An 11315-nucleotide genomic window follows, 5' to 3' on the forward strand; every position below is an offset into this window, starting at 1 on the left:
GAGTGACGCTGCTTTGTTGTGAAAATAAGATGATAAAATAACTACACACAGTGAAATAACCAGTAGTCATAAACACTCTCTCATTGAAACATTCTGCTCTTGGGCAAATATCTAAGAAAATTAAAAAGAAGCAATACTTCATAAAAATGAACGTGGGGAACATTGCATTACATAAAGTGATGACATTATTATGAGTTACTACATTATCTGTTAGTTATTACATGATCTTTTGCTGAAGACTATGCCTGCAGGGCCCTTCACTTGTAACCCCCTCTTGTTTTTCTTTTTATAGTTGTCGTGGCCGAGTGGTTAAGGCGATGGACTAGAAATCCATTGGGATTTTCCCGCGCAGGTTCGAATCCTGCCGACAACGGCTTTGCATTATGGTGACCCCTCCCTAGGTTGAAGTTTGGTCATCTTGCTTATACCAATCACATCCTCTCAGATCTCTTCATGTAGACAGGGTTTAGTGGTCCATTTGGGATTGTGCCGCAGGATGTCTATCCCACCCTCATTATAATAATAAGAAAATATGCCATTTAGCAGACGCTTTTATCCAAAGCGACTTACAGTCATGCGTGCATACATTTTTTTCTTGTGTATGGGTGGTCCCGGGGATCAAACCCACTACCCTGGCGTTACAAGCGCCGTGCTCTACCAGCTGAGCTACAGAGGACCATTATCCATCCGTCTAGCTCTATAGGCCAAGGTAGCATAGATTACAGGTGTGTCGTCAAGCCATAGGTCACAGGTGAGATCCCTCTATAAACCCTAAAAAATAACAACACCATTGTCATAAATAACTATTAAGCCATTTGCTAAGATTTCCACCATTTTGACATGTGGACCTGTTGTCACTCTTACCCTGACGGTTGTCGATACCTCCGGAAACTATTTGGGTCTTATCTGATGTCTTTTACAATTCATGTCAGAATGGCCATATTCTGAAGACACTCTAGCACACAATCAATTAGGATTTACTTTGCTTTTCCCATTGAAGGCCATATTGAGGTTAAATCCATGACTGGAGTTTTTAATTGATAAAAACCAATGACCATCTCATGTTGAACATGCAAGTCACTATGGTGCATTTATTGGTCTCTGTGGCGCTCTCGGGAGGCCATGCCTATGTCTACTTTTACCCGATAGCCTTTATCCCCATACCAAAAGTGCATCTGTAGTCAGGATGGCCGAGCGGTCTAAGGCGCTGCGTTAAGGTCGCAGTCTCTCCTGGAGGCGTGGGTTCAAATCCCACTTCTGACAATTTTTTAACGCCTCTCAAAGAGGAGTGACGCTGCTTTGTTGTGAAAATAAGATGATAAAATAACTACACACAGTGAAATAACCAGTAGTCATAAACACTCTCTCATTGAAACATTCTGCTCTTGGGCAAATATCTAAGAAAATTAAAAAGAAGCAATACTTCATAAAAATGAACGTGGGGAACATTGCATTACATAAAGTGATGACATTATTATGAGTTACTACATTATCTGTTAGTTATTACATGATCTTTTGCTGAAGACTATGCCTGCAGGGCCCTTCACTTGTAACCCCCTCTTGTTTTTCTTTTTATAGTTGTCGTGGCCGAGTGGTTAAGGCGATGGACTAGAAATCCATTGGGATTTTCCCGCGCAGGTTCGAATCCTGCCGACAACGGCTTTGCATTATGGTGACCCCTCCCTAGGTTGAAGTTTGGTCATCTTGCTTATACCAATCACATCCTCTCAGATCTCTTCATGTAGACAGGGTTTAGTGGTCCATTTGGGATTGTGCCGCAGGATGTCTATCCCACCCTCATTATAATAATAAGATAAATATGCCATTTAGCAGACGCTTTTATCCAAAGCGACTTACAGTCATGCGTGCATACATTTTTTTTCTTGTGTATGGGTGGTCCCGGGGATCAAACCCACTACCCTGGCGTTACAAGCGCCGTGCTCTACCAGCTGAGCTACAGAGGACCATTATCCATCCGTCTAGCTCTATAGGCCAAGGTAGCATAGATTACAGGTGTGTCGTCAAGCCATAGGTCACAGGTGAGATCCCTCTATAAACCCTAAAAAATAACAACACCATTGTCATAAATAACTATTAAGCCATTTGCTAAGATTTCCACCATTTTGACATGTGGACCTGTTGTCACTCTTACCCTGACGGTTGTCGATACCTCCGGAAACTATTTGGGTCTTATCTGATGTCTTTTACAATTCATGTCAGAATGGCCATATTCTGAAGACACTCTAGCACACAATCAATTAGGATTTACTTTGCTTTTCCCATTGAAGGCCATATTGAGGTTAAATCCATGACTGGAGTTTTTAATTGATAAAAACCAATGACCATCTCATGTTGAACATGCAAGTCACTATGGTGCATTTATTGGTCTCTGTGGCGCTCTCGGGAGGCCATGCCTATGTCTACTTTTACCCGATAGCCTTTATCCCCATACCAAAAGTGCATCTGTAGTCAGGATGGCCGAGCGGTCTAAGGCGCTGCGTTAAGGTCGCAGTCTCTCCTGGAGGCGTGGGTTCAAATCCCACTTCTGACAGTTTTTTAACGCCTCTCAAAGAGGAGTGACGCTGCTTTGTTGTGAAAATAAGATGATAAAATAACTACACACAGTGAAATAACCAGTAGTCATAAACACTCTCTCATTGAAACATTCTGCTCTTGGGCAAATATCTAAGAAAATTAAAAAGAAGCAATACTTCATAAAAATGAACGTGGGGAACATTGCATTACATAAAGTGATGACATTATTATGAGTTACTACATTATCTGTTAGTTATTACATTATCTTTTGCTGAAGACTATGCCTGCAGGGCCCTTCACTTGTAACCCCCCTCTTGTTTTTCTTTTTATAGTTGTCGTGGCCGAGTGGTTAAGGCGATGGACTAGAAATCCATTGGGATTTTCCCGCGCAGGTTCGAATCCTGCCGACAACGGCTTTGCATTATGGTGACCCCTCCCTAGGTTGAAGTTTGGTCATCTTGCTTATACCAATCACATCCTCTCAGATCTCTTCATGTAGACAGGGTTTAGTGGTCCATTTGGGATTGTGCCGCAGGATGTCTATCCCACCCTCATTATAATAATAAGATAAATATGCCATTTAGCAGACGCTTTTATCCAAAGCGACTTACAGTCATGCGTGCATACATTTTTTTCTTGTGTATGGGTGGTCCCGGGGATCAAACCCACTACCCTGGCGTTACAAGCGCCGTGCTCTACCAGCTGAGCTACAGAGGACCATTATCCATCCGTCTAGCTCTATAGGCCAAGGTAGCATAGATTACAGGTGTGTCGTCAAGCCATAGGTCACAGGTGAGATCCCTCTATAAACCCTAAAAAATAACAACACCATTGTCATAAATAACTATTAAGCCATTTGCTAAGATTTCCACCATTTTGACATGTGGACCTGTTGTCACTCTTACCCTGACGGTTGTCGATACCTCCGGAAACTATTTGGGTCTTATCTGATGTCTTTTACAATTCATGTCAGAATGGCCATATTCTGAAGACACTCTAGCACACAATCAATTAGGATTTACTTTGCTTTTCCCATTGAAGGCCATATTGAGGTTAAATCCATGACTGGAGTTTTTAATTGATAAAAACCAATGACCATCTCATGTTGAACATGCAAGTCACTATGGTGCATTTATTGGTCTCTGTGGCGCTCTCGGGAGGCCATGCCTATGTCTACTTTTACCCGATAGCCTTTATCCCCATACCAAAAGTGCATCTGTAGTCAGGATGGCCGAGCGGTCTAAGGCGCTGCGTTAAGGTCGCAGTCTCTCCTGGAGGCGTGGGTTCAAATCCCACTTCTGACAGTTTTTTAACGCCTCTCAAAGAGGAGTGACGCTGCTTTGTTGTGAAAATAAGATGATAAAATAACTACACACAGTGAAATAACCAGTAGTCATAAACACTCTCTCATTGAAACATTCTGCTCTTGGGCAAATATCTAAGAAAATTAAAAAGAAGCAATACTTCATAAAAATGAACGTGGGGAACATTGCATTACATAAAGTGATGACATTATTATGAGTTACTACATTATCTGTTAGTTATTACATGATCTTTTGCTGAAGACTATGCCTGCAGGGCCCTTCACTTGTAACCCCCCTCTTGTTTTTCTTTTTATAGTTGTCGTGGCCGAGTGGTTAAGGCGATGGACTAGAAATCCATTGGGATTTTCCCGCGCAGGTTCGAATCCTGCCGACAACGGCTTTGCATTATGGTGACCCCTCCCTAGGTTGAAGTTTGGTCATCTTGCTTATACCAATCACATCCTCTCAGATCTCTTCATGTAGACAGGGTTTAGTGGTCCATTTGGGATTGTGCCGCAGGATGTCTATCCCACCCTCATTATAATAATAAGAAAATATGCCATTTAGCAGACGCTTTTATCCAAAGCGACTTACAGTCATGCGTGCATACATTTTTTTTCTTGTGTATGGGTGGTCCCGGGGATCAAACCCACTACCCTGGCGTTACAAGCGCCGTGCTCTACCAGCTGAGCTACAGAGGACCATTATCCATCCGTCTAGCTCTATAGGCCAAGGTAGCATAGATTACAGGTGTGTCGTCAAGCCATAGGTCACAGGTGAGATCCCTCTATAAACCCTAAAAAATAACAACACCATTGTCATAAATAACTATTAAGCCATTTGCTAAGATTTCCACCATTTTGACATGTGGACCTGTTGTCACTCTTACCCTGACGGTTGTCGATACCTCCGGAAACTATTTGGGTCTTATCTGATGTCTTTTACAATTCATGTCAGAATGGCCATATTCTGAAGACACTCTAGCACACAATCAATTAGGATTTACTTTGCTTTTCCCATTGAAGGCCATATTGAGGTTAAATCCATGACTGGAGTTTTTAATTGATAAAAACCAATGACCATCTCATGTTGAACATGCAAGTCACTATGGTGCATTTATTGGTCTCTGTGGCGCTCTCGGGAGGCCATGCCTATGTCTACTTTTACCCGATAGCCTTTATCCCCATACCAAAAGTGCATCTGTAGTCAGGATGGCCGAGCGGTCTAAGGCGCTGCGTTAAGGTCGCAGTCTCTCCTGGAGGCGTGGGTTCAAATCCCACTTCTGACAATTTTTTAACGCCTCTCAAAGAGGAGTGACGCTGCTTTGTTGTGAAAATAAGATGATAAAATAACTACACACAGTGAAATAACCAGTAGTCATAAACACTCTCTCATTGAAACATTCTGCTCTTGGGCAAATATCTAAGAAAATTAAAAAGAAGCAATACTTCATAAAAATGAACGTGGGGAACATTGCATTACATAAAGTGATGACATTATTATGAGTTACTACATTATCTGTTAGTTATTACATGATCTTTTGCTGAAGACTATGCCTGCAGGGCCCTTCACTTGTAACCCCCTCTTGTTTTTCTTTTTATAGTTGTCGTGGCCGAGTGGTTAAGGCGATGGACTAGAAATCCATTGGGATTTTCCCGCGCAGGTTCGAATCCTGCCGACAACGGCTTTGCATTATGGTGACCCCTCCCTAGGTTGAAGTTTGGTCATCTTGCTTATACCAATCACATCCTCTCAGATCTCTTCATGTAGACAGGGTTTAGTGGTCCATTTGGGATTGTGCCGCAGGATGTCTATCCCACCCTCATTATAATAATAAGATAATATGCCATTTAGCAGACGCTTTTATCCAAAGCGACTTACAGTCATGCGTGCATACATTTTTTTCTTGTGTATGGGTGGTCCCGGGGATCAAACCCACTACCCTGGCGTTACAAGCGCCGTGCTCTACCAGCTGAGCTACAGAGGACCATTATCCATCCGTCTAGCTCTATAGGCCAAGGTAGCATAGATTACAGGTGTGTCGTCAAGCCATAGGTCACAGGTGAGATCCCTCTATAAACCCTAAAAAATAACAACACCATTGTCATAAATAACTATTAAGCCATTTGCTAAGATTTCCACCATTTTGACATGTGGACCTGTTGTCACTCTTACCCTGACGGTTGTCGATACCTCCGGAAACTATTTGGGTCTTATCTGATGTCTTTTACAATTCATGTCAGAATGGCCATATTCTGAAGACACTCTAGCACACAATCAATTAGGATTTACTTTGCTTTTCCCATTGAAGGCCATATTGAGGTTAAATCCATGACTGGAGTTTTTAATTGATAAAAACCAATGACCATCTCATGTTGAACATGCAAGTCACTATGGTGCATTTATTGGTCTCTGTGGCGCTCTCGGGAGGCCATGCCTATGTCTACTTTTACCCGATAGCCTTTATCCCCATACCAAAAGTGCATCTGTAGTCAGGATGGCCGAGCGGTCTAAGGCGCTGCGTTAAGGTCGCAGTCTCTCCTGGAGGCGTGGGTTCAAATCCCACTTCTGACAGTTTTTTAACGCCTCTCAAAGAGGAGTGACGCTGCTTTGTTGTGAAAATAAGATGATAAAATAACTACACACAGTGAAATAACCAGTAGTCATAAACACTCTCTCATTGAAACATTCTGCTCTTGGGCAAATATCTAAGAAAATTAAAAAGAAGCAATACTTCATAAAAATGAACGTGGGGAACATTGCATTACATAAAGTGATGACATTATTATGAGTTACTACATTATCTGTTAGTTATTACATGATCTTTTGCTGAAGACTATGCCTGCAGGGCCCTTCACTTGTAACCCCCCTCTTGTTTTTCTTTTTATAGTTGTCGTGGCCGAGTGGTTAAGGCGATGGACTAGAAATCCATTGGGATTTTCCCGCGCAGGTTCGAATCCTGCCGACAACGGCTTTGCATTATGGTGACCCCTCCCTAGGTTGAAGTTTGGTCATCTTGCTTATACCAATCACATCCTCTCAGATCTCTTCATGTAGACAGGGTTTAGTGGTCCATTTGGGATTGTGCCGCAGGATGTCTATCCCACCCTCATTATAATAATAAGAAAATATGCCATTTAGCAGACGCTTTTATCCAAAGCGACTTACAGTCATGCGTGCATACATTTTTTTTCTTGTGTATGGGTGGTCCCGGGGATCAAACCCACTACCCTGGCGTTACAAGCGCCGTGCTCTACCAGCTGAGCTACAGAGGACCATTATCCATCCGTCTAGCTCTATAGGCCAAGGTAGCATAGATTACAGGTGTGTCGTCAAGCCATAGGTCACAGGTGAGATCCCTCTATAAACCCTAAAAAATAACAACACCATTGTCATAAATAACTATTAAGCCATTTGCTAAGATTTCCACCATTTTGACATGTGGACCTGTTGTCACTCTTACCCTGACGGTTGTCGATACCTCCGGAAACTATTTGGGTCTTATCTGATGTCTTTTACAATTCATGTCAGAATGGCCATATTCTGAAGACACTCTAGCACACAATCAATTAGGATTTACTTTGCTTTTCCCATTGAAGGCCATATTGAGGTTAAATCCATGACTGGAGTTTTTAATTGATAAAAACCAATGACCATCTCATGTTGAACATGCAAGTCACTATGGTGCATTTATTGGTCTCTGTGGCGCTCTCGGGAGGCCATGCCTATGTCTACTTTTACCCGATAGCCTTTATCCCCATACCAAAAGTGCATCTGTAGTCAGGATGGCCGAGCGGTCTAAGGCGCTGCGTTAAGGTCGCAGTCTCTCCTGGAGGCGTGGGTTCAAATCCCACTTCTGACAATTTTTTAACGCCTCTCAAAGAGGAGTGACGCTGCTTTGTTGTGAAAATAAGATGATAAAATAACTACACACAGTGAAATAACCAGTAGTCATAAACACTCTCTCATTGAAACATTCTGCTCTTGGGCAAATATCTAAGAAAATTAAAAAGAAGCAATACTTCATAAAAATGAACGTGGGGAACATTGCATTACATAAAGTGATGACATTATTATGAGTTACTACATTATCTGTTAGTTATTACATGATCTTTTGCTGAAGACTATGCCTGCAGGGCCCTTCACTTGTAACCCCCTCTTGTTTTTCTTTTTATAGTTGTCGTGGCCGAGTGGTTAAGGCGATGGACTAGAAATCCATTGGGATTTTCCCGCGCAGGTTCGAATCCTGCCGACAACGGCTTTGCATTATGGTGACCCCTCCCTAGGTTGAAGTTTGGTCATCTTGCTTATACCAATCACATCCTCTCAGATCTCTTCATGTAGACAGGGTTTAGTGGTCCATTTGGGATTGTGCCGCAGGATGTCTATCCCACCCTCATTATAATAATAAGAAAATATGCCATTTAGCAGACGCTTTTATCCAAAGCGACTTACAGTCATGCGTGCATACATTTTTTTCTTGTGTATGGGTGGTCCCGGGGATCAAACCCACTACCCTGGCGTTACAAGCGCCGTGCTCTACCAGCTGAGCTACAGAGGACCATTATCCATCCGTCTAGCTCTATAGGCCAAGGTAGCATAGATTACAGGTGTGTCGTCAAGCCATAGGTCACAGGTGAGATCCCTCTATAAACCCTAAAAAATAACAACACCATTGTCATAAATAACTATTAAGCCATTTGCTAAGATTTCCACCATTTTGACATGTGGACCTGTTGTCACTCTTACCCTGACGGTTGTCGATACCTCCGGAAACTATTTGGGTCTTATCTGATGTCTTTTACAATTCATGTCAGAATGGCCATATTCTGAAGACACTCTAGCACACAATCAATTAGGATTTACTTTGCTTTTCCCATTGAAGGCCATATTGAGGTTAAATCCATGACTGGAGTTTTTAATTGATAAAAACCAATGACCATCTCATGTTGAACATGCAAGTCACTATGGTGCATTTATTGGTCTCTGTGGCGCTCTCGGGAGGCCATGCCTATGTCTACTTTTACCCGATAGCCTTTATCCCCATACCAAAAGTGCATCTGTAGTCAGGATGGCCGAGCGGTCTAAGGCGCTGCGTTAAGGTCGCAGTCTCTCCTGGAGGCGTGGGTTCAAATCCCACTTCTGACAATTTTTTAACGCCTCTCAAAGAGGAGTGACGCTGCTTTGTTGTGAAAATAAGATGATAAAATAACTACACACAGTGAAATAACCAGTAGTCATAAACACTCTCTCATTGAAACATTCTGCTCTTGGGCAAATATCTAAGAAAATTAAAAAGAAGCAATACTTCATAAAAATGAACGTGGGGAACATTGCATTACATAAAGTGATGACATTATTATGAGTTACTACATTATCTGTTAGTTATTACATTATCTTTTGCTGAAGACTATGCCTGCAGGGCCCTTCACTTGTAACCCCCCTCTTGTTTTTCTTTTTATAGTTGTCGTGGCCGAGTGGTTAAGGCGATGGACTAGAAATCCATTGGGATTTTCCCGCGCAGGTTCGAATCCTGCCGACAACGGCTTTGCATTATGGTGACCCCTCCCTAGGTTGAAGTTTGGTCATCTTGCTTATACCAATCACATCCTCTCAGATCTCTTCATGTAGACAGGGTTTAGTGGTCCATTTGGGATTGTGCCGCAGGATGTCTATCCCACCCTCATTATAATAATAAGAAAATATGCCATTTAGCAGACGCTTTTATCCAAAGCGACTTACAGTCATGCGTGCATACATTTTTTTCTTGTGTATGGGTGGTCCCGGGGATCAAACCCACTACCCTGGCGTTACAAGCGCCGTGCTCTACCAGCTGAGCTACAGAGGACCATTATCCATCCGTCTAGCTCTATAGGCCAAGGTAGCATAGATTACAGGTGTGTCGTCAAGCCATAGGTCACAGGTGAGATCCCTCTATAAACCCTAAAAAATAACAACACCATTGTCATAAATAACTATTAAGCCATTTGCTAAGATTTCCACCATTTTGACATGTGGACCTGTTGTCACTCTTACCCTGACGGTTGTCGATACCTCCGGAAACTATTTGGGTCTTATCTGATGTCTTTTACAATTCATGTCAGAATGGCCATATTCTGAAGACACTCTAGCACACAATCAATTAGGATTTACTTTGCTTTTCCCATTGAAGGCCATATTGAGGTTAAATCCATGACTGGAGTTTTTAATTGATAAAAACCAATGACCATCTCATGTTGAACATGCAAGTCACTATGGTGCATTTATTGGTCTCTGTGGCGCTCTCGGGAGGCCATGCCTATGTCTACTTTTACCCGATAGCCTTTATCCCCATACCAAAAGTGCATCTGTAGTCAGGATGGCCGAGCGGTCTAAGGCGCTGCGTTAAGGTCGCAGTCTCTCCTGGAGGCGTGGGTTCAAATCCCACTTCTGACAGTTTTTTAACGCCTCTCAAAGAGGAGTGACGCTGCTTTGTTGTGAAAATAAGATGATAAAATAACTACACACAGTGAAATAACCAGTAGTCATAAACACTCTCTCATTGAAACATTCTGCTCTTGGGCAAATATCTAAGAAAATTAAAAAGAAGCAATACTTCATAAAAATGAACGTGGGGAACATTGCATTACATAAAGTGATGACATTATTATGAGTTACTACATTATCTGTTAGTTATTACATGATCTTTTGCTGAAGACTATGCCTGCAGGGCCCTTCACTTGTAACCCCCTCTTGTTTTTCTTTTTATAGTTGTCGTGGCCGAGTGGTTAAGGCGATGGACTAGAAATCCATTGGGATTTTCCCGCGCAGGTTCGAATCCTGCCGACAACGGCTTTGCATTATGGTGACCCCTCCCTAGGTTGAAGTTTGGTCATCTTGCTTATACCAATCACATCCTCTCAGATCTCTTCATGTAGACAGGGTTTAGTGGTCCATTTGGGATTGTGCCGCAGGATGTCTATCCCACCCTCATTATAATAATAAGAAAATATGCCATTTAGCAGACGCTTTTATCCAAAGCGACTTACAGTCATGCGTGCATACATTTTTTTCTTGTGTATGGGTGGTCCCGGGGATCAAACCCACTACCCTGGCGTTACAAGCGCCGTGCTCTACCAGCTGAGCTACAGAGGACCATTATCCATCCGTCTAGCTCTATAGGCCAAGGTAGCATAGATTACAGGTGTGTCGTCAAGCCATAGGTCACAGGTGAGATCCCTCTATAAACCCTAAAAATAACAACACCATTGTCATAAATAACTATTAAGCCATTTGCTAAGATTTCCACCATTTTGACATGTGGACCTGTTGTCACTCTTACCCTGACGGTTGTCGATACCTCCGGAAACTATTTGGGTCTTATCTGATGTCTTTTACAATTCATGTCAGAATGGCCATATTCTGAAGACACTCTAGCACACAATCAATTAGGATTTACTTTGCTTTTCCCATTGAAGGCCATATTGAGGTTAAATC

General features: G+C 42.4%; 17 non-coding genes across 17 annotated transcripts; all 17 read left to right on the forward strand.

Moving 5' to 3' along the window:
• Window positions 1–291: 291 nt before the first annotated feature.
• On the forward strand, window positions 292–373 carry trnas-aga. Its single transcript has one exon. It is a non-coding gene; the product is annotated as a tRNA-Ser (tRNA).
• Window positions 374–1180: 807 nt separating this feature from the next.
• On the forward strand, window positions 1181–1263 carry trnal-aag. The gene has a single exon. It is a non-coding gene; the product is annotated as a tRNA-Leu (tRNA).
• A 314-nt stretch (window positions 1264–1577) lies between these two features.
• trnas-aga lies at window positions 1578–1659 on the forward strand. The gene has a single exon. It is a non-coding gene; the product is annotated as a tRNA-Ser (tRNA).
• An 809-nt stretch (window positions 1660–2468) lies between these two features.
• On the forward strand, window positions 2469–2551 carry trnal-aag. Its single transcript has one exon. It is a non-coding gene; the product is annotated as a tRNA-Leu (tRNA).
• A 315-nt stretch (window positions 2552–2866) lies between these two features.
• Window positions 2867–2948, forward strand: trnas-aga. The gene has a single exon. It is a non-coding gene; the product is annotated as a tRNA-Ser (tRNA).
• Window positions 2949–3756: 808 nt separating this feature from the next.
• On the forward strand, window positions 3757–3839 carry trnal-aag. Its single transcript has one exon. It is a non-coding gene; the product is annotated as a tRNA-Leu (tRNA).
• Window positions 3840–4154: 315 nt separating this feature from the next.
• trnas-aga lies at window positions 4155–4236 on the forward strand. The gene has a single exon. It is a non-coding gene; the product is annotated as a tRNA-Ser (tRNA).
• An 808-nt stretch (window positions 4237–5044) lies between these two features.
• On the forward strand, window positions 5045–5127 carry trnal-aag. Its single transcript has one exon. It is a non-coding gene; the product is annotated as a tRNA-Leu (tRNA).
• A 314-nt stretch (window positions 5128–5441) lies between these two features.
• On the forward strand, window positions 5442–5523 carry trnas-aga. Its single transcript has one exon. It is a non-coding gene; the product is annotated as a tRNA-Ser (tRNA).
• An 807-nt stretch (window positions 5524–6330) lies between these two features.
• trnal-aag lies at window positions 6331–6413 on the forward strand. Its single transcript has one exon. It is a non-coding gene; the product is annotated as a tRNA-Leu (tRNA).
• Window positions 6414–6728: 315 nt separating this feature from the next.
• Window positions 6729–6810, forward strand: trnas-aga. The gene has a single exon. It is a non-coding gene; the product is annotated as a tRNA-Ser (tRNA).
• An 808-nt stretch (window positions 6811–7618) lies between these two features.
• Window positions 7619–7701, forward strand: trnal-aag. Its single transcript has one exon. It is a non-coding gene; the product is annotated as a tRNA-Leu (tRNA).
• Window positions 7702–8015: 314 nt separating this feature from the next.
• Window positions 8016–8097, forward strand: trnas-aga. Its single transcript has one exon. It is a non-coding gene; the product is annotated as a tRNA-Ser (tRNA).
• An 807-nt stretch (window positions 8098–8904) lies between these two features.
• Window positions 8905–8987, forward strand: trnal-aag. The gene has a single exon. It is a non-coding gene; the product is annotated as a tRNA-Leu (tRNA).
• A 315-nt stretch (window positions 8988–9302) lies between these two features.
• trnas-aga lies at window positions 9303–9384 on the forward strand. The gene has a single exon. It is a non-coding gene; the product is annotated as a tRNA-Ser (tRNA).
• An 807-nt stretch (window positions 9385–10191) lies between these two features.
• Window positions 10192–10274, forward strand: trnal-aag. Its single transcript has one exon. It is a non-coding gene; the product is annotated as a tRNA-Leu (tRNA).
• Window positions 10275–10588: 314 nt separating this feature from the next.
• On the forward strand, window positions 10589–10670 carry trnas-aga. The gene has a single exon. It is a non-coding gene; the product is annotated as a tRNA-Ser (tRNA).
• The last annotated feature ends 645 nt before the right edge of the window (window positions 10671–11315 follow it).

The sequence above is a fragment of the Coregonus clupeaformis genome, unplaced genomic scaffold, assembly GCF_020615455.1.
Source record: "Coregonus clupeaformis isolate EN_2021a unplaced genomic scaffold, ASM2061545v1 scaf4257, whole genome shotgun sequence".
In the NCBI taxonomy this organism is placed as follows: Eukaryota; Metazoa; Chordata; class Actinopteri; order Salmoniformes; family Salmonidae; genus Coregonus; species Coregonus clupeaformis.